This window comes from Carya illinoinensis, chromosome 15 (genome assembly GCF_018687715.1).
Source record: "Carya illinoinensis cultivar Pawnee chromosome 15, C.illinoinensisPawnee_v1, whole genome shotgun sequence".
NCBI classification, from domain to species: Eukaryota; Viridiplantae; Streptophyta; class Magnoliopsida; order Fagales; family Juglandaceae; genus Carya; species Carya illinoinensis.
The window spans coordinates 29392202-29415594 of record NC_056766.1 but is presented as its reverse complement, the minus strand read 5'-3'; the positions used below and the strand labels follow the sequence as shown (position 1 = coordinate 29415594).

The 23393-nt window shown below is 36.8% G+C and overlaps 1 protein-coding gene and 1 long non-coding RNA gene across 2 annotated transcripts in view; one reads left to right on the top strand and one right to left on the bottom strand.

Annotated features, from left to right (window-relative positions):
* LOC122295985 (receptor-like protein 15) overlaps window positions 1-23393 on the top strand; it is a 72471-nt gene that overhangs the window by 5234 nt on the left and 43844 nt on the right. The window lies entirely within an intron of this gene.
* LOC122295988 lies at window positions 11847-12882 on the bottom strand. The gene is made up of 2 exons (XR_006238345.1): window positions 12830-12882; window positions 11847-12174 (listed from the first exon to the last, which is right to left on the bottom strand). It is a non-coding gene; the product is annotated as an uncharacterized LOC122295988 (long non-coding RNA).

The window sequence follows — 23393 nt, the reverse complement described above, 5'->3', positions numbered from 1 at the left end:
TAGTACTAGTATATATTAATATATTAACATATTATAAGAGTTATAGTATAAATTATAATATATCATATATGTATAAATTTATAATAGTACTAATATAGTTAACTTAATATTTAATATGTTAGTATTAAATCACTATAACTACATAGAGTATTAGTAATATAGAATTTAATATATATACATCGAGTATTAGTAATAAGAGTATTACTACTATTTAATATAGTATTACATAAAGTATTAATAAATGTATGGAGTTTGAAGAGATATGGTAATACTAGTATATTGAATATAGTATTACTATTATTATATATAGTTATTAGTTATAGTATTAGTACTAGTGTATTATTAGCTATAGTAAATAAGTTAATAACTATTACTAATTTACTATATACTACTAGACTAATAGTATTAGTGTATTACAAATATATATATTAATATATATAATGGTATACTATATGTATATATATTAAATATATTACGATATAATTACATAAGTATTAAACAAAATGACATTGGATTAAAAAAAAGAAGAAGGTCCAGGGTGGACTGAACAGATTGGACTAGACCGTCTTGAATGGGACCGGACTGGCCTGGTCTTTAGGAAGTTCAGTTCGGTCCAGGGTGGAAAAACCCTGAACCGAATAGGTCCGGTCCTGTCCACAAAACCTCCCGGGACTGGATCGAACTCCCTCTTGACTCTTATCGCTAAAATCATGGGAGAATGTTTAAGTCCATCTCACTATTAGTTATAAATTTATAAAAATTAAAATTACGAGTAATGATTAATAACATAGTTAATACCTGCCCATGCACTTGTAATGATGGTCATTAAGTTACAGCCACATATGTACTACTTGCTCGTGCACACGTAAGAAAGAAATGTCACGTTAGTACTTTGTCTTAGTGGGTGGTGATCATAATACTAGACAAATTGTTGCTGATCAGAAGCAAACAAGTTCTCAACTTACAACATAGTACAACTTTTGAGACAAAATATGCAAAACCAAATCATGCAATAGAAGCTAACTTCATCATTAGAACCATGAATTTTCTTATCCTAATTATGGTGATAAAGATAGATCTTGGAAAGATAGATCTTGGCACATGAGGCTCACACATTAATGGTGGGGATGAGGTGGCCATGGGGTGAGACACATTTTGAAGTTTGAAACCAAAGAATCTATATGTGCCGTACTTGTGATTATTGGAGTGGGGGAGTCATGGTGGCTTGTAGAGCTCACACACCACATTGGTGGCACGTGAGTTTCATGACATGCTGGTTGGATGATAATAATTCTTAGCTTATCTCATAGATCTATATATAGTGTACCGCATGTAGTCAATTGGTGATAATAATTTTTGGAACAGAACCCACTCAAGGAAAACAAGAGAGTCGTGGATGTTGGGGGGGGGCAAGAAGGGAGATATGGTCAATACTAATAATAAATGGAGACTTATATAGGCACTTTGTGAAGGTCTGCTCCCTAAGATCTTGGGAACGTGAATATCCTGTAGCCCCCATCAAATCTGACGCAAATCTCGCGTCCAACATTACGTGAATCCTGCGACACCCTCCATGAATGCCACTTGGCACCATTAATACAAGGGGAGCACAACGGGCGAACATTGATGTCTAATTGACCAAGGCACACTGAAACCCACGCACGACTCATTGACTGCCAAACAGGCCCAGCAGAAAGCCCAAGACTACCACGTGCCAAAAGTCCAAAGAGCAAGCCCCCCTTTTCTTTCTCGAGGAGGGGGTGCCTCAAACCATAGTAGACTGGGCAAGTGGAAACTCTTGACAAGCTGGTCTACAAAGAAAGGAAAACACAAGAGGAACACGATGAAACAATTGCAAAGCCAAAGGAAAAGAAAGACAAAACAAAGCGCGTGGCAACAAAGAACAAAACAGAGGGAGTACGAAGGCAAATAGATTCATTGATAATAATCAGGGGTCCACACATCAAGAGATCATAAAACAAGAACACTTTATATCAAATTGACAAAGAAAGAAAGAAATATAGGATCAAGCTAAAGGGGTCTCAAAGCCCCCCTCGGAGTTGGCAGGACCCACCTCTAGGCATCCAAATCCGTTACCAGCCCGGGGGGGTAATCCAAAAAGGCACTCAGAATTAGGTTCTTCCCTATGCAAGCCCCCGCCTCCAATGCCTCGGGGCCTGGGCTAGAGAGGCTCGGATTGTAAATAGCTCCTTGGGTTCGACAGCAAGTGGTTGGTCAACCTTTTCTATCCACAGAATAATTGTTGCACCACGCCTCATCACAAACCTGACAGACGTTCGATAGCTCTTGGCACATTTGTTGGAGAGATGCGTCTACTTCGGCCTTCGTGGACTTCAACTCCTTTAGCTTTTGCTTGGTGGCTTTGAGGGACTTCCTCCTCTTCGTATGGGATTTCAAAAATTCCAAGAACTTATCCTCTGTCTACTTGTGGGATCCATTGATTGAGTCACACTACTTGCTTAGTAGGGGTGTAAAAAAAAAAACCGGTAAATCGGTAAATCAGATCAGACCGGACCGAGTTTGGTTCGGTCTGGTACTGGTTTTATTTTTCTTAAAACTAGTTAAAATCGGTTCGGTTCTGATTTTTCTTTTTCTAAAACCGGACCGGTTCATATATATATATTTTAATTTTTTCAATTGTATATAATTTTTATATATAATATATAATTATATATAAATTAGTTTTGTATTATATGATAAATTACTAATTAATATAATATTAAACTTTAAAATCTTATATTATTTTGTTTATTGTATTAATAGTTATACTAATACTATATCACTATATATTATAATATACTATAATATATCACTACATTATTATATATTATACTATATCATTATAGTCTATAATACAATTATAATATATATTATAATATACTACAATATATTCTCACTATAGTATTATATACTACAATATACTATGTTATATATTATATAATATAGTACATTAAAATCGAAAAATCGGACCGAATTTGACCGGAAACGGGTAAAATCGGAGTACTGGTTTAGGAGGGTAACCGGAGCGTAATTGGTTTTGAAAAATGCAAAACCGGTGCATACCGGTTTGGTCTTAAATTTTTTTCCAAAACTGGACCTATTACACCCCTATTGCTTAGCTCCAAGTTCGCGACTTTAAGCTCTTTGAGCTCCTCCGACTGGTGGTTAAACGACTCCTGGAGGTTGTCCCTTGCAGCCAACTAGAGCGCGGTGTCCCACTGGCATAAGATGGCCTCCTCCAGAGACTTGTCCAGGTCAATCTCGTGTTGATGAAGGCTGTTGTGTAGGTTAGCGAGGGAGTCTTTTAACTCCTACATGGGCTCCCTCGTTGTTTTGGCATGACGCAAGGCCAAGCGAACCATAGATTGAGACTCCTGATTCTTGGCCTCCAGTCCCTTTTGGCCATCCACAATGAATGTTGCCAGCTGATCTAAGCCTTGCCATGGAGAATCCTAATCAAGATCGTGAGGGAAACAATAGAAGGCTGAAAGGAAAAGGAAATGAGCTATAGAGTAATATTATGAGGCAGACTTGTAAGAAGACCTCTCGCAAGCCTTGGGCTATCAACGCGATCCCCCACAGCTCCTGGTTGAGGCGTGCCCCCCTCTACGGGAGGACCCTAGACTGTGGCCCCTTCACTTGGAGGGACTCTTGGACCAGCTCCTGGCCCAACGGGAGCCACTTTGGCCCAAACATCCGTCAATGTCGGGACCGTAATAATGGCAGTAGGAAGAACCCCAAGGGCATCAATGAGTTCCTTGCCCATGCTGTCCCTGGCACTTGCCCCCATTATCTGGGGGACTGAACCTGCTTCGTGACCAAAACCTCCTTGGCCCATGCAATCTCCTCCCTGGCCTTGGCGAAAGCGGGCTCGTGGGGGTGGGCAGAAGGGGAACTAGGCGCAGACGTAGGATTGAAAAGGTCCTCAGCTTCAAAGGGGCTTACTTTAGGCACATAAGGAGATGCACCCTACGATTCGTGAGGAGGATGATTTCTAGAAGCATCAGAGAATAGCACTGCAAGATGTTATCTGCCCTGCCAAAGCCTGGAGGTGTTGCTAGCACCCGGTGGGGTAGAGGAAAGGATGCTCGAAGCCCTCATAGGCTAGCTCGGGCTAGGTGAAAAAAATGTACTGCAGACCTGTTGAAGCGAGTTGACCCCCTAACCTTGGGGAACAAGTGACGGCACGGCATGACTTGATATCGCTGGAATCACCTCCCTCCTAGTCAGAGGCGGAGCAGGCCACTGAATGAAGACCCCCCTTGAAGACTATGCTAGGGGCGAATGATGTTGTCCTCGAAATCTGGCTAGATTGGTGAACTCCTCTTCGGTTTCGTCCCCTTTCCCTTTACTGTGGGTTAGGGGAACGCTTAGACCCTGGACAACAAGTTGGCTCAGAGGGATCATGCTTCCTAGACGGTGCAATGAAGTGTGAGGAGGTAGGTATTGGCACAAGTTGTTGGTGGTAAGCAAAGCTTCAGTATAAACTTTGGCCACGTGTGTGCCTGCCTAGGCCCGTACAACCTCGAGGAGTTGGGCATTTTGCGGGGTTGCCGAGAACTTCATGATCTCTTCCTCTTACATGAGCCCCTAGTTGCTCGAATCAAGAAATCCTACCTAGAGGCTTGCCCGGGTGGGTATTCCCACTCGTTGCCTGACACGAAAAAGAAGCACCTAGACAACTAGGTTCATTTCTCGTACTTCGGTTCTAGGCGAGCCAAAGCCTGTATGATGGAGCATAATCTACAAGCATTCTCATCCCTCTTCAAGACACTATGGGTAAGGAAGAATTCTCGACCAGTGTGGTTCGGCCACTCAGCCCCCACTTCTTCCAGGGCACACCGCCAAATGATGCAGCAACTCACGAGAATCTTCCACGAGTTAGGATGGAGCTGTGCCAGGGCCAAGCCCGCCTTGTCCAACACGTCACGAATAGGGCGACCAAATGGCAACTGCAAACCATCAGAGAACATAGCAGGGTACAACGCAACTTTGTATGCATACCTCTCAGGGTCTCAGCGTCCACGTTTGGTCGCGACACTTGGAGGTTTCGGATCCTTAGCACGTTGTACTCCTAATCATGACTTCAAGTTAGGATGTGGTATTATCTCAGTGGAGCTTCACCGGTTACTCAAGAGCGTCTAAAAATTAAGTGACACCCTTTGGGTTGTTGTTGGGTGACAATGGGTTTGAGCTAGATAATAATTCATTTGGGTCAAAATTGTGGCCACTCGGGTGGTGGAGGCTATAGGACGCCGTGTTCAAGTACGGGGAGTGAAGCTAAAGTTGCTTGTAATGAAGTCTCACATGTGGTTGTTACCCGTAGTGTGGTGAACAGAGCTAGGGTGTGTGTACAGTAATTCTAAGGAGAACCATGGTACACACATTAATAAACTTGCTCAAAGGCTTTCACCTTGGTATGTATGAGTTTATTCTTATATTCTCCGAAGTTTATACTTATTAATCACCATTTACTTGCATTATTAGTTTTGTCCTGATTTATAGCTTATTGAAATTTTCTCCAAATCTCACCATGGTAGTCCTAGATTTTGATGCAGTAGTAGGGAACAAGGTTGATTTTGAGCAAGAGGATTCAATGCAGCTTGAGAATTAGTATGGGGGCCTGTCCCTATTTTGGGCTTTTATCTTGTTGTATTGATTACGTTTACTTATTCAAGCTAGTTGATGAATGGTTATGGTTTCTATATCCTAACTATTGAGGAGATGTGACTTATGGATAAGTTGATGTGTTAAGTTTATTTCTCTAATACTGATATTTTAGTATGACATATACATCAATTCTTTCCACTGTGATTATTTTTACACATGTGTTGTAATAACCAGCCATAAATTCAGTGGGTGAACTTTTTTAGGTTTTAGGAATGTCGTGAAAATCTTGGAAACGTCTCACGAATCGAGCAAGTAGGTCGGTTTTAATCTGTTAGTATAGTTAGTTTCTAGCCCACTTAGATGTCAGAAATGTGATTCTATTTATTTAGGGTACTTAGGAGTCTGAGAATGAGAAACGATCTGTGCCACTAGTCTCAAATTAATATTTAGGATTTACGGTGTAATAAAATGATTTTTCATTTTCTGGATAACAAATGTTCGAAAACGCATTTTGATTTGTTTGATGCACTTAGGAGTTGTTGAAATTCATTAAACGAAGTGCACTTCAGTTTCGTAGTATTATTTAGGATTTTATAATACAAAGTTATTTTCACAATTTTCGGTAGAAATAGTAACACCAATGTTATCATGTATTCTAGTCATTTCCAAATCATAGTGTGGATTGTCCAAATCAGTTGAGAGAAGTTTTATTTGGACAAATGGTAAGATCTTAGTCACATTTGATGAATAGTATAGGACACTTGGCTTCAAGAGGAACTATGAGATGGAAATGTGAATAAAAGGAAGGAAAAATCAAGTTTTGTGATCATGCCACCTAAGCCAAACACTATTCCATTCAGCCATCCATTTTGTGCCTAACCAAAGAAGGTTTCAACCTTAGTGAAATCACAAATACTTGAAATCCAATTGAAACCCCAAAACCTTGGTGAAAACTGAAACCCTAAACTTTTTCCCCAAACCCCAAATGATTACCCCAAACCCTAAATGATAGTTGGTTTTAGCTTAGTATTTAATTACTTGATTAAATCATTTTCACATGCTATTAACTAATCAAATTCATGTCACTAAACCCTTATCCATTCTTTTATACCATAGTATTTTCAATTGACCCTGGAAAATTAGATTTGGGCTTATTAGAAACCGAAACCCCAAATCAAACCCTATTGAAACCCCAAATGAAACCCAATTGGTTAAAGCCCACTAAGGCCTACCGAAAAGCTCCACCTATGCAAGGCTTCTTGAGGAAGTTTCTGCACTTCCATGAATGTATTTTCACTGTCCATGTTAGCCCCAAATAGTAGTTGATGGGAGATCAATCAACCATCTCACCACCCCCTTCACATGGAAGTCCATGGGTTGTATGGCTCATGGTTTTCACCACTTTTATAAATGGCGCAATAGCCTATGTTAGGCCATAGGTTGCCATGTTAGCTACTTATAAACTTGTTGTAAAGCGACCTTAATGGTATCTTTATTCTCAGAACAAAAACGTCAAGACTTGAAACAAAACAAAATTACAAGATAATAAATTGTTTTTCAATATTTAAATATATTCTTTTGAGTAAGAAAAATCTTTGAATTTCATTGTAAGCCATTCTAGTATGAAATACCAAATTTGCCAGTGGAACAGAGGACAAAATACTTACTATTATATAAGTATGATAGATTTTGATTCTTTTAACAGAAATAGAAAGGAATTTTAAATCAAGATAGAAAGGAATTCTATGCATCGGAATTTCCTCGAGAAACAAACAAAAAATCATAGAAAATTGCTAAACTTTTGGGCATTGCTTTTAAGATGTTTAAATATGAACTCACTTACCAATTAATTCATTTTTGTGGTCCACTTACCAATGAGCCATAATAGTCATATATAATGAACGAACTACAATGGATCAGGTGTTGCATCAAAAGAATGAGAAACGTTGGATCAAGTGAACAATTGATGAGCCTACGTACATATAATAAACAACTATAAATAAATAAAAGGTTTACAATTTGGTGTCATCTTCCAGCCTTCTCTACTCAACACGGTGTTTCCAATACGTTGGCCAAGGCTTGTGTCCTCTCCAAGACGATTCTTGTATCATTCAATGTACACAATCAAACTAACATAAAAGCCTAGGAGAAAAAACCCTTAAATATTAAAAGCAAAGATGTTGTTGGGCTATGCGTCAAGCGTCAAAAGGTTCGGAGACCAAAAGAGACCAACGTCCCTTTCAAAGGAGGAGATACATGATACATCCTAGGATTCCTGGTTTTGTGCTTTAGGTATAAGAAAATTTGTCTCACTTTTTGTTATCCTAATTCACTTAAAAAAATAATATTTATTACCATTTTAGTCTGTCTATACAATGACTCCATGGAAAACATTTGTACCAAATAAAGTAACATAGTTTGATGTAATACCTCATATTATAAAATTATTTATATTATAAAATAGTTTTATGAAATCACATAAAATGTCAATTTATTAATTTACTTTTGTGTAATCTCTGTGTTGATAATATTTTTATTATATAAAAATAATAATTTTAAAATGTGATGCTCTCCTTAAAATGTTCGGAGACCCATGGCTTTGTTTTTTTATAACAAAAAATTGGGTCAACCTTTTACTTCTACCATTACATACACATGTTGGGTTACCATGCAAGGGATCCAATTAAACATAATCTTTATTCTTTTGTATTGCTAAAGCAACGAATGAATCATTGAACTTGATTGATTCTTGTGCCTCTCTTGTTTGTCCTCCTCCTTCCTGTCTTAAAACTACTTTTTTCTTTATTTTTTATTCAATTAAATAGCCCGAGTGTTTCTATTTAGTGTAAAATTATATGAGGCATTTCAGAGCTGGCTCAATGGTAAGGCTAGTTAGGCCATTATCTAAGGCCCCTACCCACTGTAAGGCTCTCAAAATTAAAAATAAGGTATTTTTTCTTAATTGTTTAAAAAAAAAAACCATTTCATCATATAAAATTTTAAATAAATTTTTTTATTTTTCAATGTGTACAAGGCCCCATAATACTAAATGTAATATTTAATACAATGAATTATTTATATTTTAAATGATTTTTTAAGATCTTGCTAAATTGAGGTGCTAAATTTACATTGAGACCTTATTTTAAGTTGTAGTATTCAATATAAATTCAAAAAAAATTTATTTAAATATTTTAAATAAAATATCAGTTTATTGAAAATTTTAAAAATATTTTATATAATAATTTATATTTTATTATATTATAATTACAAATGATTAACTTAAATTTTACTTTAAATCTCAATTTGTATTGAGCCGTTGATACCTTTTTGGTCTCTGAATTAAAAAACGAGTCCATTGATAGAAGAAATGACAAACACCCTATATCTTACATAAATAAACACTATCTATTTATTTTAGCTGAAATAGAGAGATCGCTGTCCACTTGAAAAGGAAAAACAGATGCTCCAAGTACCTACTGTTCATTTCTCTCCAGATAAAAACAAACACAAGCCAGCTAATCAAGAAGAGGACCACACTCAATCATTCAACATTAATTAATATGTCTCTCCTTTGACCAATCTCCTTGTATAATATCAGTATAGTGAATATCTCAGTAAATTTGTGAATAGTATATTTGTAAATATCTTAATATATCTATAAATAGAAGTAAAATAATAATTTAATTTAAAATGCTTTATTGGCTTTTGAAAAATGAGCAAAAAAAAGAAAAAAGCTTAATAAAAATATTATAAAGTTAAAAATTATTTAAACGTAATTTTTTAATATTATTTTTGTTTTGAAATTAAAAAATAATAATATTTTTTTGTGTTTTGTTTGGGAGTGTGAGAAAGTTGTAACATTAAATGAAAAAGTTGAATATTTGAAATTGAAAAGTGTTGTCTTTAAGTGATGATTGGGTAGGAAATATCCTAAAAAATATCAAAGAATACTTAAAAACAATTGTGCTGCCAAACTGACCCTTAGGGGATACTTGGAGAATGATATGACATGAGAAATCTATAAATATATAGTGTTGAAATTGTTTGTGAATAATAATGAAATGACTTGAGTTAAGATGTTTTATTAGGTTTTGAGAAATGAAAGACAAAAAGTTGAATAAGAATATCATAAAATTAAAATATTGTTAAAATATTATTTTTCTTTTATGATTTAAAAAAATCGAATTATTTTTTGTGTTTTGTTTAGAAGTTTATTAAAATTATAATAATTAGGTAATGATTAGATAACAAATTTAAAAATTTAAAATTAAAAAATATTTGTATTTGAGTGATGCTTGGGAAGAAAATTATGAAAAATTTTGAGATATATATGGTGAGATGAAATGAAGTGTGTTTCCCAAACAACATGATGCATATTGCCCTTAGTGTTCACACAAAACACGTTTAACGTGTATTGTCAAACTTTAGACAACCTTGACCAATGATTTTATGATAAGCGACTTGGAATCAATGTTCATCCTCCTTAACCAAAAGTTAAAAGAGTAGTGATCGATACATATTTAAGATGTGCAAGTCCTCTATAGGGTCGTTAGAAAATATAGGATCATCATGAAAAGAGTAAATTTTTTCATGTGGTCCTACTTTTGTTAATGAGAAGGGCTTGCACACCCTAGACTCCATACAAATCATTTTCTAAAATTCAAAAGTTGAAAATGTACAGTACCGAAGGTCCCTAAGCAAAGCAAATTCTCAAACTTACGACGAACAACTTCTGGCACCATGAATCCACTTTTCCAAGCAAACAATCACGAAGAAATATTTACCCTAAAAAATATTTAGCTTTATTTTATAGACTTTTTAAATAGATTTTTATTCTAATTTTCAGATTTCCTGTTAATTTTTTTTTCTTTTTTTATAAGGGTGTTGACATGCCATTTATATGTCATGTGTCAACTTTTGATTGGTTAAACTAGTTTCGAATATATAAATTGATTGTAAAAACACAAGCAGACTTAATTATAAAAATTTGAATACTCATTCAGAAAATTATAAGATAAATGATATTTATAATCAAGGAATGCACAAGCGCCACACAATTATTTTGAAAAAAGTGAGTAAATATAAGATCCACATGAAAAATAACTAATTTTTTAATAATAAACCCTATTCATTTTCAAAAAATTTATATAGCATTACTCATTATAAATAATTTAAACCCGATGTGTAGTGATTCACAAATAGACGTTAGTAGGGCCTAAATAATACATACATATACACATTCAACACGTCCTCTAAAAAACTAAAAGATGCAACAAAATCAGGAAGAAAAATACTCGACACGTTTTTTAAAATAAGTGCACAAACAAATGGAAAACTATCATAACACGTCGGAAATCAGCAAGCAGTTTATTTTCATTTGCAGTTGAGATGGCATTGAGAAAATGGCAACAAGATCAGGAAAAGGTACAAAAGGTCGAGCGATGCAAAATGAAATATATAACATGGGATTTCTATAGACCGCTTAATCGGTCTGTTTAAGTAAATTTCCACCACATCCTTCAACGTTCGTTCAGGGTGTTTAGGTAAATTTATACGCTTCTTTGGCCCTTCTGACTCGAGAGATAGGTGCAATACTTTATCTACTGTTCATATTTCTTAAAAAGATAGATGTCTTTCCACTACATTAAGAACTATACGTGGAAGCGATTAATATATTCGGCCTTGCTTTCTCATTTTCAATTCTTTATTTATATTATTTCAAACCCATTTAGTTTTGAAACCGTTGAAGTATGTTTTCCCAAATTCAGTAGTTTTTTTTTTCTAAGTTCATTTGTTTTGTGGTGAAAATCGTCATGTATAATTTATTCATAAGTTGATTCATTTGCTTATATTAAGTTAAACTAATCTATCTTATTTATTTATGTTCTCGTCTTCTATTTGTACTTTTTTTTATGTGCATTTGAATTTTAAGATATAGCCTAAAATATATATATATATATATTCTTCTCGGTATATGGGAAAGCGAAAACAGAAATCCAGTCTAAAAGACATCTCGAGAAAACTTCAAAGAGACATATTCTAGTGTATCAACAACAGTCGCACTATATAATTATCACCGATCCCTTCAACATTCCAATGATAAACCACTTAAAGATACTGGGGGTGGAATCCACTATACTGGAAATGTGATTAGCCTGATAAAATCTCAGCAAGAAGCATTCAAAATATTGAGTCAGTTTAAGATGGGTCGAGAGTGCTGGAGAATGGTCTCTAGAATGACCGACCAATCCATATAGTGAGAATAAATATTGAGGATTCTAAAGACGTAAGTATTTTCTATGCAGTGATTGAATGAACAACCTGAAAATGGAAACTAGTTACATCTTAGGCACATGTTGAGCATTGAGAACACTAGTGAGGGTTCAATAATAACAATAAAAAACCCTCCTGTGGGCAACAAGATAGATACAAAGAACTGTGATAGGAAACATTTTGAATGAAAGAACGAAAGGAAGAGCCAAGGTACCAGCAGATATTGTGTTGACTCTGATTTTATGTTTTCTGCCCGCTTCAAGCAAGCACCTGAATTGAATCAACATATTAGATTACAAGCAAAAAACACATCACTTTATGCTTAAATACGGCAAGTTATAAGGTAGTGCATGCTGTATAAACATGAAAATTACCTAGCTGACCAAAAGCGTGTTTAAAAATCCAAACCTAATAACTTGGAAAATGATCTTTGTTAGAATACTTCTTTAAACAATCCGAATCCAAAGTTCTAGAAATTTCAAGACTCAAAATATCTAAATCTCCCAGATCCATCTATCCAAACACACTAATAATTAATGGTTTTGAGATTATAATGGGTAATCTAAAGTTTTCCACATAGCCCTTTTGCACATAGAAAAAAAAATTATATATCTATATATTTCAAATAGATATATAATTTAGAACGGAAATGTGGTCCATATATATAATAGTCCTTCATAAGAGTAGATAGTTACCCCATCTAACACTCACAAGGCACACCCATAAAACATGGGGAAAAAGCCTAATTTTGCTAGGCCCCCCACCAAAAATAAAATTTTTCTGTCAACTCTTGAACATCATTCAGCCCCAAAAAGTTAGACAGGATAGAGCACTTGGCTCACTATAATGAAGTACTGCTTCTGTTAATGTTCATTTATGTAAAATTAATTTAAATTGATCATATGAATATAGATTGATATTTTACCTGGACCCTCTGATGATCAACTAATCTGGCCATTCAGCTAGCTGCTATCTAGCTAGCTAGCCAAGGTAGAATATTGATCTCCAACTTCTCCTATCATTCACCACTCTACAGTCATGAAATCGCCAAACGTATCACAAAAACTTCTTATTCTATCAAAGGACTCAACAACTGAGTGTTATTTATCGTTAATTAATTTATACAAGGTTACGATTTATGCAAAGTAAATGGTTTTAGTACTGTAACTTTCCCATCCAAACTCCAATTTGACTCATTTTCTTTGCATAGTCGTTTTGGATGCCAATGTTTTGGTATATAAAATTCTAAATTTTGAAATATATATGTGAGGTGTACAACAATCCACAACATATTTGGAGCATGCTTGAGTCATGGTAATGAATGATTTACCAGCATACTTATTTTTAGAATGTCAAATGACAATAATATAAAATTCTACCTTTGCAATACTGAGAACTCTGTCTATTCGATCAACAGATACAAGTGATAAAAGCTGCATTTTCATGCAGTGCTACACCATTTAAAGCCAGACATCAGTATTGCATGTATTCCAGTACCCAACTGTATATATTAGTTTATTGGACAAAGAACAATGGCTATACATGTGGGCTGTGAGCCTGTGGCAATATATATGCTCCAGTCCAAACTATCAAAAAAAATTTTATGCTCCAGTCCAATAACCAAATTGAGAAAGGAGAATAAAATAGTTTTTATACTAATTTAAGAAAGAAAAACCAGTGAAAGTTCTTAATTAGTAGTGCCAGCTCATGTGCTATATATACCATTTAAAGTCGAAAATCATGATTTAAATTTGTTAAAATAAATATTTTGCGGGTCAAAGAAAATGGCTATATATACTTGTAGGAATGTGCTCTAATAAAACAAAATCTAGGGTTATTTAAGAAAGGAAAACCAGTTGAGGCTCTTAAATTATGATGTGATATATATACCATTTAAAGCCACACACCACCAATATGACAGATAATTCACACTCCCATTACAACAAATTAGAGATTACTGGAGTCCAAGCAACAGTTACTGGAGTTCACAAAAGACCAAAAACAACATAGAACAGCAGCATATAGTTCCAGCAGTTCACATTCCTTGAATTGAATTGGGCTTATGATAGGCTTTAGCTATCTTTGAACTGAATTGGGCTTATGAGAGGCTTTAGCTATCTTTGAATTGAATTGGGCTTATGAGAGGCTTGAGCAAACTTGAACCAAAAAAGTTTACTGGACGAGCTTGAAGGGATCTTTTAGCAACATGACTAATATACACCGGCTACATGTGAGTGAATTGGATTATATCTAAACAAGGTTACTTTTATCCAGAACACGGAAGATACAACTCAAGCAACCAAACTGGAGTCTGCTTCTTCGTTGAGAAACTTGAGATGCAGCAAATTGTGATTTCCGATGCCGACAACCAATTTGAAACTTCCTTTCGAGATTTGAAACTTCATTTCACAGACCAAGAAATTTGAAACTTCATTTCAAGATTTGAGAACCCCAAGAAAATTCCAGATTTTGGAGCCTTTGATGAATTTCATCGAACGATAATGATGAACACAATCTTAGAGTTCACAGAGGCATAGCCCCCCACAGCCCACACGGGCAGAGTAGCAATATGCGGAATCTTTTCTCAAAAAGCTTTGATAGCATGTCAATAGTGGAGTTTGGGGGAGAAGAAATTTTGCTAAAAGGCAGGAGAAGTAGCAGAGGACGGACGAGTAAATTGCCACAACCATGCCACTGGTTTTCATGCTAAAATTATGAAAAAACCAGGAGTTTCCCATTAATTACAAAACTGCCACAGCCATGCCCCTGATGTTTACTTTTCAGACCGAAATATGTATTCCGTCTGGTACACCGGAAGCCGGCTGAAATGGACCGAAACACACCGAAACGACTTAAATTTGATCCAGTATGGAATATTTACTTCCACCATGCCGGCTATTGTTCTGGAACGACAAATTCTGGCTAGAACGAAATGGTTTTTAAAACTTTGGTAGAAAGTCACTATCTGCGTCTAATAACTTGTAACCCGACTTGGTCTATTCGACATGCTCTTTAAGATGTCTTTTAGAAGACTATTTTTATGAGCAGAGTTCTTGAGACTACTTCTATCAATATTAAGTTTGGTGTATCCTTGATTTGGGCGCATCCATTTCAAAATCTTGGTTGTCTTTTGCTTGATAGGCATTCTCATTAATCCAAGGTGTTTCAAAATCGCATTTTTTGAGTACTTGATGAATAGGAACCAACTGATTAAAGACTGAAGGATGCCAATCACTACTGTGAGCTATGATACCACTTGAGTTTTGGATAACCATTGTTATATTTTGCCATCGGAAAACTCTGGATGCAGTCGTTTCGAGTAAACGGCTTGTAAGCGGCTCGGCCACGTGGATTAAATCGAAGACGCACCGTTTTGACCCCATCGGCCACGTGGATTAAATCGAAGACGCAACGTTTTGACCCCACGAAGCTGTTTTCCCTCTCGATTCTTCCCCTTCCCTCATTTCCCTCTCGCTCTCTCTCTCTCCTTCTCCAGTTCGCCGTCTCGTTTGAGTCTCTCCTCTCATTTCCCTCTCGCTCTCTCTCTCCTTCTCCAGTTTGCCCTCGATTCAGTCCCTTCTCTCCTTTCCCTCTCGCTCTCTCTCTCCTTCTCTCGTTTGCCTTCAATCGTTTCCATTCTCTCGTTTCCCTCTACTTCTCCCTCTCTCTCTGTGATATCTCACATTCCGTATCGCTCCTCCGTCGATTCAGTCCCTTCGGATTCTCGAGTCCATCGTGATCTCCGAAGGATAGCTCGAGTCCGGCGGACTGAGAAGTGCCGGCGTTGACCGAGGTTCTCCCATTTGCAAAACCCTAGCCCTAACCACGAAATTGTAACCCTAACCCTAATTCTTCCCAAACCCTAACCCTAATTTTTCCCAGCCCAGATCTTACCCTAACCCTAATTTTTCCCAAACCCTAACTAGCCCAGATCTTACCCTAACCTAACCCTAACCCTAACCATTTGCAAAACCCTAACTCAAATCGAACGCGATTTCCCTAACTCTTCCCAAAGACCGAAACCAAAATACTCTGTGCAGCCTAGATCTAACCCTAAACCTTTATCCAGAAACTGTCCAGGTTATTTGCTAATTTTATATTACTGTATTTGTGCAATAATCTCGTAGTGTATTTATGTATTTCCCCTTACATCTCTCTGTTTATGCATATTTGGGCTTTGATAATATCTCTTTGTGTATTTATGTATAAACCATGGTGATATCTCTCTGTATTTATATATTGGGCTTTGATAATATCACTGTATGCATGTTGGGATTTGATAATATCACTGGATGTGTAGTTATGTATAATCCATGGTGATGTCTCTCTGTTTATGCATATTGGGCTTTGATAATATCACTGGATGTGTAGTTATGTATAATTCATGGTGATGTCTATCTGTTTATGCATATTTGGGCTTTGATAATATCTCTCTGTGTGTATTTATGTATAAACCATGGTGATGTCTCTCTGTTTATGCATATTGGGCTTTGATAATATCACTGGATGTGTAGTTATGTATAATTCATGGTGATGTCTATCTGTTTATGCATATTTGGGCTTTGATAATATCTCTCTGTGTGTATTTATGTATAAACCATGGTGATGTCTCTCTGTTTATGCATATTTGGGCTTTGATAATATCTCTGTGTATTTATGTATAAACCATGGTGATATCTCTCTGTATTTATATATTGGGCTTTGATAATATCACTATATGCATGTTGGGATTTGATAATACAGCTTACACTTGTGTATTGATATTTCTGTAGATCTTTTTGTTTAACCTGTTTGGGATTTGAAAAAACTCCTTTGATTATTTGTTTTCATGGCATTCTCAAACTGCAGTTTATATTTCTTATCCCATGCACATATCTACTGTTTGATTTTCAGTTCTTAACCAGTTTATGTTATATATACTTATAACATACTGATCTGTGGGGTCGTTTACATACAATATCCATGATAGCAAATGAGTTCTGCTTCTCAGTCCGGGTCAAGTTTGGAGAGACCACTTTGCTATTGTGGCTCCCAAGCGAAGTTAAGGATTTCTGGAAAAGCGAACTCTTTTGGTAGAAGATTTTTCAACTGTCCAAACTATAAGATGAAAAAACAATGTGACTTTTTTGAGTGGATTGATATTCAAAGTGAGCAGAACAGTTGCTGTAAAATGACGCTGGAGTTAGCTGAACGGAGGCACGACAGAGTACTTAATGAGCGGCTACGCATCGAGCAAGTCAAATTCAATGCATTGGAGAAGAAGTACAAGGGAGTCTTCAATGTATTAATCCTGACTTGGTTTTTTTTAGTAATAGTTTGTGGTGTAATTTTGATGTATCCAGTGTCTGTGTATGAATCTCGGCCAATGCTACGACTGATGTAGCTCCACTGAATATTTGTTTAACCACTAGTATCTCATTTTATGTACTGTTGATCTCCAAGATTGTTTGGAGAACATTCACACTTCTGGAATATTGGTAATTTTGATGTATTAACGTGTTGGTCATTATGGCCTCACATCAATGTTGTAGTGAGGTGTACTGAACCTGTGACCATTTGGGTTGTAACTGCAAGTGATTTATGACTAAGTAATGGAGGTGATCCAGATGTTTATTATGTTTGTTTTTGGACTGAGCAGTTTAGAAGATTGTAAAACATCTTTGGCATTTCAAATTGATTTCAATTTCTGGTATCTCCATAGTAGTAGGAGTCTTAAAATGACCAAGATATGTGGTGTCGTTGCCATTCAAATGATCCCAGTTTTGGCAATCATGGCATTCGGGCCTAACCGTGTATACAACAGCGCACCATCAAAAGTCATATGTTGAAACAAACTCTGTTTTCACCAAAATATTACCATTCACATCTGCATCAACATATACGCAGATTTTCAAGCACGATTACTGCACCTGCCCAACAACCACGACTACTGCACCAAATAATAAGGGTCATTCACAGCTTTTTTGTTAAACGGAATTTCTGCATGACCACATAAGGGTCATTCACAGTTTGTATCACAGCTTTTTGATACAAACTCTTCAGTACATATTAGTCAAAATTGAGATAACCTCATCTAAATAATCCACTGAATTTCTTCATGACCTGTAATATTGACATAATTAAAATTGGAGTTTATACCCACTGTTTCCATCACATCAAATAACACAAATTTGAGTAGGTGATTTTGGCAAATCACCTACTCCTTGCCACACAAAAATACACCAAAAAATCCAACTTTGATATCCACATACATAATTACATTATGTACAGAAAATCCTGGCCTCACATCATGAAAGAGTTTAGTCAAACTCTTGTGACCCATCTCCACCCAAAGAGCTCCGGTTGTGGTCCATCCAATCAAAAAATATCTGATCAACAAAAGTTAGCGAAATTAAATCTCGCGGAAATATTACAAGTGATATGTAAATTAAAAAAATCCACAAAGCTTACAGTTTCTTGACTGGAAAGTATGGGATGAGGTTGCATGGTTCCAATACTGTTAAACTCCACAGAATGATCTAGAACTTGCTGTATCCACCATAAACTTTCTAATCACGATTCATACTTTTAATAAAGCATTAAACTAGTAGCCAAAAAGTGCACTATGTTCTACTACCTGCAGTTGAACAGGATGGGTGAGGTCTACTTCTGATGGCCCAAATAAATTCCTTCGAGTGAGCATGGGTGCTGTATCCCTCTCATCAAACAAAGTCATGGGCGTGCCCATGGATCCCGTATCCCTCTCATCTCGCTAACAAATAATAAAAAAAACATCGACATGAATAAAAGTTTACAAATAAAGCCATTTCTGAACCTGAAACCCTAACTCAAAAAGTTATTACGATTTATTGTTGCACCCCAAATAGGTCAAATCGACGCACCTGTTTGCGCTTTCCTCCAACTTGCGTTTTCTTCTGTTTGGCTTTAAGCTTCCTCATGTCTATCTCCATCCTAGATGCTCTTCTAAGAGATGGGGGTCTTCCTTTCCCTCTGACATTAAGTGGACTCTTAACTTGTTGGGACCCACCAACTGCAGTCTGACTTGTCGTACATCCAGATACCAAACCTGTTTATGGTAAGGAGATGTTAAATAGTACAAAAATGAATAATTATACAAATTGTGACCAAAAAACGCAGATTTTTCACTCGAGAAAATCCACAAGTGAAAAGGTACGTCGAGCTCGAACCTGTTTGTGTACTAGATAAGGGGCGCTGGTTCTGACGATATGTAACAGTCATCTCCTCAATCCTTTTCTTTGCATCTTCAAATTGCTCATCTGAATCCACCGCATAATCTATCATCTCATAACACAAATTCAACAGGATTGTGTGTCTATTACCGTTTGCAATCTGATCCCCTGCATCGTAGCTACTTCGGATCAAAGTGTATCTCCTCTTGATGTCCTTCCTCCATCGATCTAAAATGTACTGGTTTGGCAATGACTTTATACCATTAGCTTTGAATGCAGCCAAAATATGCCTACACAGTATCCCTCTCATCTGAAATAACCCACATGAACACTTGGCATTACAGTCATCCACAGTAAACTCCACTGAATATGTAACCTGTTTTGTGAACTCCTGAATACGGACTTCATCTTCTACCAAGTACCTCCTATTTACACCATCAGATGCCTGTAGAGATATTTCCAAATCAATCAGACCGATTACTTGCTGTTGGACTTCCTTAAATTTATTGTTGGTGTACAGCTCTTGAAATTTCTTTTCAATTGGAGATCTTGATACGCAGGGAATGGTGCCGCTGAATGATTGGAATTCCGCCTGATTTTCATTTTCAATCTTTTTCTTCAATGCATTGTCAAACTGGTCTACAAACTCTTTCAAGTTTGTCTTTGAATGGACATAACCGTCAAAAAACGCATTCATACTCTCGCTGCGCTGGGTTGTACTCATTCCAGCCCAAAAGTGCTCTTTCAGGAAAACCGGTACCCAATGCTCACGCTCAATGTATAAACTTGTCAACCATGCATTATCATGTAGGTCGTATGTATTAATAAACCCAGCCCAACAATTTTCAAACTCCTCAATCGTCTGTGTGTCGTACACACATTTCATCAGCTCTGTTTTCAACCCAAGTCGATATGTCGCATATGATCCAAGCTTCTCGGGGACTTTCTTAAGTATATGCCATAGGCAAAATCTATGTCGCGCTTCAGGAAAGACAATAGCAATGGCATTTTTCATTGCTCTGTCTTGATCAGTAATAATAGCCTTCGGAGCTATTCCATCCATACACTGCAACCAGGTTTGGAACAGCCATGTAAATGTCGCCGTGTCCTCACTGGAAATCAATCCAGCTCCCAACAGAATCGACTGCCCGTGATGGTTTACACCAACAAATGGTGCAAAGGGCATCCCATACCTATTAGTCAGATATGTGGTGTCGAATGTCACGACATCACCAAAATACTTATAGGCTGCCCGACTACGTGGATCGGCCCAAAAAACATTTTTTAACCGCCCGTCATCGTCTAAATCCATCAACGCAAAAAAGCCGTTATTCTTAAACTGCATCCTCATAAAATAATCATGAAGTGCTCCAGCTCCACCTGCACCAAGTCGCAGATGTCGGGCTTTCTCGATGTAATTGCGACAATCCTTCTCTAAAAATGGGAGATTCTCAAAGCCACCTGCGCCAACCACAAGAGATCCGTAACTCTTGTTCATTCGGATGCCAGCTAAGTCATTTGTGTCTAGGACTCTTTTAACGGTCTCACTAACTTCTCGATTACATCGAAAGAAGCGGGATTTCTGTGGGCTGATTACATGATTATGTGCGTTATTCACTGTTGTCAACCGCATCTTTCCCTCAATTCTTAGTGCATTAATCCGGGCCTTACAGTCAGTCTTGCCCGTCGAACGTGGGTTCGCCGGATTGGAACTCTTAATCCGGGCCTTCCCTCCACGTGCACAACCAAGGGTGACATATCTGACACTTTGATCATCAGCCCTCTCACTCCTTTGTGTCATCACCCCAAACCCACTACTTTTTGCATACTGTTTATAATAGACCAACAGATCTTCAAACGTATTGAACTCCATCCCTGACTTCGGCTCCTCAATGATATCATCACCACCCTCCGACTATGTGACTACATGTGGTGTACCGGGAGAAACAGGTTGAGTTACAAAATCATCTGCTCTATCTGGGCGATATTCTTCATCAACAATATCGGCAGTACATGCTGCTTCAGTTTCATCACAATCGGGTCTAATTTCTTCACCAAATCTTTCGCTGGTCGCAGAGCTAGTAGTGAAAAATGGCCTTGCCGGTTCCATCCCAGGTTGAAATGGAACACTTGCGTTTTGCTGCCCTTTAAGAAAAATAAATAAATAATATAAGGTATCTCATTTAAACCTAAACTGCAAGAACTAAATAATCAATGTTGTTTTAGGTTTCCATTTATTTTTATTGCTATTAATAAAGGGAACAAAAAATCTGGTTTCCATTTATAACAATATTGGGATTTCATCAAATAAAGTATGCTAGCTTGGTTCATTAACCTGTTTATTTGTTAATTTTATAGCTTAAATCTCACTGAGGTAGTTGAAGTGCAATAAAATGATAACAGTATATACTAATCAATTTCCACACCTTTTCTCATTTGAGTTAAAACTTGAATGTTGGAAGCCAAGATTTTATTTTATTTTTCAATTTTTCTGGAAAAAAATATTAGCAACAAACAACAATACATCAAATACTCAATTTTCAAGCTATTAGTCATGGTATTCCCCTTATGTGTGAAACACAAATGCCAACAATTATCATCATAAAAACCTATCTCAAAAAGGTAAATATGAACTTTGAGCCAGATTCTTAGTATACTCATACTGCCGGGAACATTTGCATGGTCATTATATAATAATATTTGGTTGCATCTCAATTTCAGTAGACTTATGGAACGGATTTAAACTCCAATCAACCATAAGCATTATGCAATTAGTGCATTTATCTCGTCCCATTTAAGCACTATATATTATGTTAGGGTTAAAAATAATACACTAGTATACAATCTTTTGCACTGGAAACATTAAATCTTCCAATCATCTCACTGACCAAGACATAGTCCCCTCACTCTTCTATATAGTGCAACTAAAACAATTTCTCATTTACCAAATTGAGAAATAAGGAATCAAGTTGATTGACCAAATTTAGCAGCAATATATGATAATAAAAGTTTCTAATTTTAGATGCTCTTCATTGGTTTTATTTTTATTCAGTCAGCATAATTAAAAATAAATAAATTTGGATTTGTTCAGGAACAATACTATGTACCTTCATTCCAGCCTATTGGGTTAGATTTATTTTATCAACTAAATTAATATAAGACTGCCATTCAATCAGTGCTATAATAACGCATTGAACTTGCAGTAACACCATACCACTTGTGGTGTTATTAATATCTTTGTAAACACTCCCAAGTGAGCTCATGTTTTTGTTTCCTTTTCTTCTCAAAGTCTCTATAACCTTAGTTAGCATCGGCTTGTTAAACGAAATATACCAGACCAAAAACCTACCACAACTATTTTCATACATTTTCAAACAAAGAACATTCTCACTGGAAACATGTTCATGCAAATGCCACAAAACAGAGCCACGTCTAAATATTACCATGTTCATGCAAATGCAACGAAGCCCACACATATATATCAAATTTTATATCATGCAAATAACACTATATATTGAAGGAAATCAGATAGATCGATGGTGGAACCAGGACCTGGCCGTGACGGTGAAGTGCGAAGATGACCCACGAAACACGGTCCGACCCACTTAACGCAGACCCACCCACGAAATGCCAACCCACGTCGCTGACCCGAAATACTGGCCCACGAATCTGACCCGACGTGATGGCCCACGGATCTGACCCAAACTCAGCCCACCCAACGCACACCGGCCTGAAGCTAACCCACCCAAACCAGATGTCCAACCCAGATGCCCAACCCAGCGACACACGATCTGCACCCACGAAAAGGACTGAACAATCGGCCGACTAAATGAGAGCTTCACACCTTCTCTTCGTTCTCCGTCGCACACCAGAAGCGGGAAAAGGTTTTAATGGTTTTCTCGAATTTTACTTCGTTTCTGTCCCCCCCCCCCCCCCCTTTTTTTTTTTTTTTTTTTTTTTTTTTTTTTTTTTTTTCTGGCTGACGTGGCCTGACGCCACGTCAGCCGACTGCACCACGCTTACATTTCGCGACTGAGTGTAGAAGAACTGTTTGCCATCCCATGTATGATTTGGCCGAAAATTTAGCCCCAAGGTTGACTAAAAAAAACCCCAAACAGAGTTGGGAAATTCTCTCAAAAGAAGCGAATGATCCAAGGATTCGCACGTAGACATTTTATAGTATTCACACTTAGAGGCCAAAGGTATATTCAGCTTCATAATATTCTGGTCAAATGGTAAGCTTTTATACATACATTTCCACATGAAATTAGAAATCTTACTAGGAAGTAAACTATGCTA